This window comes from Neltuma alba, unplaced genomic scaffold (genome assembly GCF_004799145.2).
Source record: "Neltuma alba isolate B1F8T4 unplaced genomic scaffold, ASM479914v2 tig00010278_pilon, whole genome shotgun sequence".
Taxonomy (NCBI): domain Eukaryota; kingdom Viridiplantae; phylum Streptophyta; class Magnoliopsida; order Fabales; family Fabaceae; genus Neltuma; species Neltuma alba.
The window spans coordinates 582,336-588,335 of NW_021635202.1; positions in this window are offsets into that span (position 1 = coordinate 582,336).

The window sequence follows — 6,000 nt, forward strand, 5'->3', positions numbered from 1 at the left end:
TAAGCCCCTTGAAGCAGAAGTCCTAAAAATGAGAAAGGAAGTCAAAGCAGTTTCAGAGACTAAACTGTAAAGTAAGAAAGTTACTAGAGGACAAACGTGTAAGTAATGTTGAGGTTCTAAGAGAGTCTCAAGGGCCCAGAAAGAGAAAAGGGGCTAGATACAGGCTAAAAGTTAAGTTCAAGAGAGCTAGTCTTGAACCTTATATAATCTCTTGATCCTAATGGATAGTGTGATTATTATGGCTATGTTTAAGACCTTGGAACATCCAAGAGGATGTTTGATGATGTTGACTGAAAGCTCTCATGGTTGGGAAGTCAAGGGAGTCAAAGGAAAAACAAGAGCAAAGCTTGTGGTACAAGGTAGTGAATTTACCTATTATCATTGCTTGATGTTGTATGCTTGTGTATTGATATGTACATGATGTTTGAATGTTGTTGTGGCATGTTTTGACTACTGTAATTGCTGTTTATGATGAGTAGATTATGTCTCCATGATCATGCATTAAGTAGGTAGCATTAAGCATGCTAATATATCACTAATTAACAAGAAAATTAGCAAGTTGCATATCATACACTAGCATCTGTCTAGCATGATTAATATGGTATTGTTTGCTACTGAGATTCTCTTGAATCTCACCCCTCCCTAACCAACCATTTAGATCAATCAATGATGGGTAATGATGGCATGAGAAGGAAGGAGAAGAAAGTGGACAATTATTGATGTAAATAAATGGTTAAGGATTAATGTATAATTCTCCTATTATATAAATTATATTATGGATGCCAACAATGCATTGTGATTAATTAGAATGTTTATAGTATGAATGCAAATGTATGACAATGAATGTGAAAGAGTAAGCCCAAGTTATGCATGCTAAAGTCACAAAAAGAATTAAAGCAAGAATTGTTTAAGGGATAAAACATAGGTCCTAAAGTAGTCAGTTTTCAGCTCCAATTTGACCTATCAAATGAATGAATTAAGCCATGAAATTTGGCAAGCATATAGTACACATCCCAAAATTTAAAATGAGAGGTAGACCACCTTATTTGGATATGTACAAAAGGAGATACAAATTTCTAAAGTTGAGGCAAGAAATGTAGAAGTTCCAGAATTTACCAAATAAACAGTAAAGTTTAATGAGTAAACTGTACGAATTGGCAAGAGATAAGTCCAGTTTGATACTTTTTCTTAAAGAGCATTGAAAGAGATTCAAATAAAAATTTAGAGCACCTCCATACGATTTTTGTAGAATTAGTTATAATTTTTCAAAATTGAACCTATAATCTAGAAAATGCACAGTGAACAGTACTCGAGGACTTAAAAGAAAACTTTTAATTTTTGGGTCTAAGTAAAGCTTCCACATGCTCAATTCACTTCTGAATGCATACTTTGAGGAGTAAAAGTAAGGATGTTTCACTCTTACTTTCTCATTAACACCTATTAGGGTTAGTTAATGGAGGGTAAGATTTGAAAAAATCTTAATAGCAAACAATAACTATCAAAACATATATGGCAAGCTTGGCATTCATAACATGCTTGCAACTTAATATTTTTATAATATAATGACATATTTGAAAATCATCATACATTTACCACAAAACACATAGTCCCATGGCATACTTTAACATATTCACAATCACAATGCATGAGTTCATAAATTCACATAAGCAAACAAACATACCATACATACAAAAAAAAAAACTAAGCACATAAGAGTAGGGTAGAGTTTTCTACCTTTAGTCTTTAAAATTTATCTTTACTTCCTTTAATTCTAGAGAAAATTTGTGAATTTTCTCAGATCACAACTTAACCCGTAGGCTTTTTTTTTTTAATTTCTCGTAAAATGCCCCTAAATGGCATAACTGAGCCTTAAATATTTCTAAAGTCATTCCGCTGGCCTTCTGGGGGCAAGACTAATTTTATAATTTTTTTACAGCCTCTTAACTCATAAATCCCTATTTTTTCCTTAATTTTCTAAGGCCTCTTTATGGCTCAAATAATTAAATCTTGCTGTATACCTCAAAATGAGCCATAATCTTAGAAATTCCATTAGAGTCAATTCAAAGGAATTTTTATAATTTTTCTTCACATAAGGCCTTAACATTTCATTTTCCATTTTTTTGAGATTTTTCTAGAATTTTTGGACAAAATTTCTATTTTTGTCCTTTCTGGCTCGAAACTTTGTAAAATTATAATTTTACCCCTAGTTAGACTTAATCCCATAATTCACCTCATTGAGGCTTCTAACATAATTTTTGACCTACATTCATCTCTATTTCTCATTCCTAGACCTCAAGACTTCACTAGAGTCTTTAACTTTATTTATATTTTAGTTCTTAGAATTTTCTCAATTTAGAATTTAGTCCCTAAAAACCCTTTAACCTTCTTTCTACATTTTCGGAACTTCAGCTCATAGGAACTTAGTAGCTTGCATATTTTAGGTTATTCCTTGCATTCCTAGGCCCAAAATTCGGGATGTTAGAAAAGTTGATTTAACTTTTGTTTTATTCTTCTTCTTTGGATTTTTTTTCTTATTTTTCACTCTTAGTAAGTATTGATGATACTCGAATTACCCTATCATCAAACATAAAGAAATAGAAAATTATAATATGCAATGTATTTGACAACAAATAAAATAGCAAAGGTTAACTTATGTTTCAAAGATTTCTTTGGTATTATTCTTGGACTTCTACTAGGAGAATCAATCTAATATATTATACTTTCTAAACAGAAAATAACAACCATTGTCCATTGGTAATTGCAAAATTATAAACTATTTCAATTAAAAGACATTACGTACATATATAAAATTTAAAACTACTTACTTCTCAATAAGAGGTGCAAGATAACATGGCCCCTTGGATGAGGTAATTGTGTTCATAACTTCGTATTATTCAGAGTGTTTTGCTATTTTTGCACTATCTGTGGGCACATAAAGCAATATTATTCGTCCATCCCTTTTCTATGTAATCTTGATGAAATGCCCCATAGTTGAAAAGAGACATAAATCAGTGTATAAACAAAAATAAATAGTAAAATAAAGGTACAACTTATAAGATAGCGAGTTGCATGAACACTATGTCAAGCTCCTCCTAAGATGGGAACTTAACAAGATCTTTCTTTTCCGCTGTGAAGTCATATGATATGCCCATGCTCATGAGCTTAGCTAGCATTTTAAACTAAATGGATTTTCCACTTGGTGGTCCACTAAATCATAAAGCATTGCTGCGCTATATTAGGGAGTTGCTTGTAACATATGAATAAATAGGTTTCAAATTAGAAAGTGGTACCTAATTTAATATAAAATAAAGTGATAGTAAAAAAGTTCTCTTAATTAATTAAAGAGAAACACAAAAGAATGGAATATATATGCCGTGTTGGTTTTTACCCTTTAAAACTGGCATCCCACTTTGTTTGAAAACGTTTTTTAGGCCAGGGAATGAAATTTCCCTTTGTCTCGACTACTGTGTAAACCTCATCAATAGTAAATGGTGTGACTAATCTCCTTGAACATTATAAACTGTCTCCATTATTGCTATAACATCCTGAATTTTGAGCCTAGAAGTACTTGAATTAACTTAAAATGGGTAGGCTACTAGACCCTTTTTCGCAGGAGTTTCAGAAATTCCCAAGAAAGATGAGAAGATTCCTAAGGAGCAAATTGCATAGTAAGAGTTTTTTGGATTCATAAGATAGGCAAGTTAGAGACTCCAATGAAGTCTTAAAGGCTCAAGTATGAGAATTAGAGATGATGATTAAGGGCCAAAGGTTGTGCTGAGAACCTCGATGAGATGATTCCTGAGGCTAAACCTAACTAGGGGCCTAATTGTAAATTCAAAAAGTTTTGGGCCGGAAAATTCTAGAAAGGCTAAAGTGTACTTTTGGTCCTTTAACTTTATATAAGGTTTCATTATGGTCCCTTAACTTTAAAAAGTAAATTTTTAGTCCTTTAACCCTAGAACCATTAACAAAAAACGATAATATTGAGCTCTTGAATGTTGATAAAATATTACAAAGTACTATAATATTAAGTTTAATTTCAAAACAACTATGATTATTACAAAAAATTATCATTTAAGACTAACAATTTTATGATTAAAGGACTAAAAGTATACTTTTTAAAGTTAAGGGGCCAAACTGAAATATTACATAAAGTTAAAGGACCAAATGTATACTTTACCCTTCTAGAAAAATTTCAAAAAATTCTAAAAAAAATGGGAAATAAGGTTTTGAGACTCGTGTGGGGTTAAAAATGATGAAAATACCCCTAAAGCAAATTGATGAAATTCCCAAAATTTTGTCTAATTATGAATATTAACCAAAATTGAATTATTTAAAATACAAAGAGGCCTCATGATAAAAATGAATGGGAAATAAATACTTGAGGAATTATCATAGGATTTGAAAATGATTTCGTCCCTAGAAGGCAGAGAGGTTAGCTTTAATAGAATTTAAAGCATATTTATACACTATCCAAGAAAAGTCAAAATAAACCGTCCACGGTTGACTTTTGATTTGAGAAAAATTAGAAAAATTCCACATGATAAAAAGGTAATGTTGGTACCCAGAGATTGCTCTTTTTACTTGGCAGATTATATGCACATGGAATGTCGTATAATGGTATTGATTTTATGCACACATGTTGCATTTTTGCATGGCATGGATTGCATGATGATTGTGGTTCTTTACTACTGAGATTTCTATGAAATCTCACTCTTTATGTCCAAAATTCACTATTTAGGAGTTGGTCCAAGCAAGGATAAAGAGAAGGAGATTATTTTGTGAGACATTTGAGTTATATATCTCTTTGAGCAATAACTATATATTATGTGAATATTTGTCTAAGTAACTCCAAACTTTATGTATGTGAATATTGAGTAATATTCAAACTTTAGTAATGTAATGATGAATGGCATGATGATTGGTAGTGAAAAGGAAAGGAAAAACCAAATGGTAACTTAAAGGAGATAAATGCTGACTTTTTAGGGGTAAGTTTGACCAATGATATTTTGAGGAATTAGATGAGGTTGGACCTAAAAATTGGTATACTTATAGATCTCATTTTTAGCTTTAAAACAAGTGGTAATTCATGAAATTAGGAGTTTTGTATAAAAAGTTATGCCCTTCTAAAGTTGGGCATAAATTCTGAAAAATTGAAAAAAAATAACCAAATGATTAGTACCACTTTGAACGAAATCTGGGATTGATGCATGAGATCTGGATACCAGTAAATAATTTTCTTTTAAAGAGCATGTTAAGATCTTTCCATAACACTTAAAACCACCTCATTTCAATTTTTTTGCATTTAGTTATGAATTTTCAAAGTTGGCAAAGATTTTAGTGATATGTGAACAGTGCCTAAGGCTCTCTATGACCCAGGTTGTGACTTGGGAAGTTGAAGCCACGACCTGGAAGCAAAAATGGCTTCTCTGACCTTAAGTCATGACCTAGAGGTACCAAGTCATGACTTAGACTAAAATTTTGAAATGTTTCGAATTTTTTAGTACTTTCTCATACTTAAGGCTCATATAATGATCCTAAAGAGTTCCAATCACCATATAATGGGGAAATAAAGAGGTGTGACAACATCTATATAGAGTCCAAGTTGAAGGTTCCTTGGTTTACCACCAAATTCAAGAAGTATTTCATCTATTTTCTTCTACTAAGGAAAATTAGCCAGATGTTGAAGCTTCCTATCACTTATTTTCGTCTCCGCATGTCATTTCAATTTCTTTGCTTATATAGCATTATAAACACTTAAACCATAGGTTAGATGGGTTTAGAGTATAGCAAGGAGTAAGCCACATAATCGATGGTAAATGTGATGAAAAGATAATCAATGGGTCTCCTATGAAGGTTATGCATACTCCTTTCTATATAGTCATTAGGACAAGCATGTATCCTTTTATACTCTAAACCCATCCAACCTAATATTTTCTGAGCCTCGTAAACTCATTTTAGAAGTACATTCCATTCTAGAAGCATGTCATTCAAGAATTG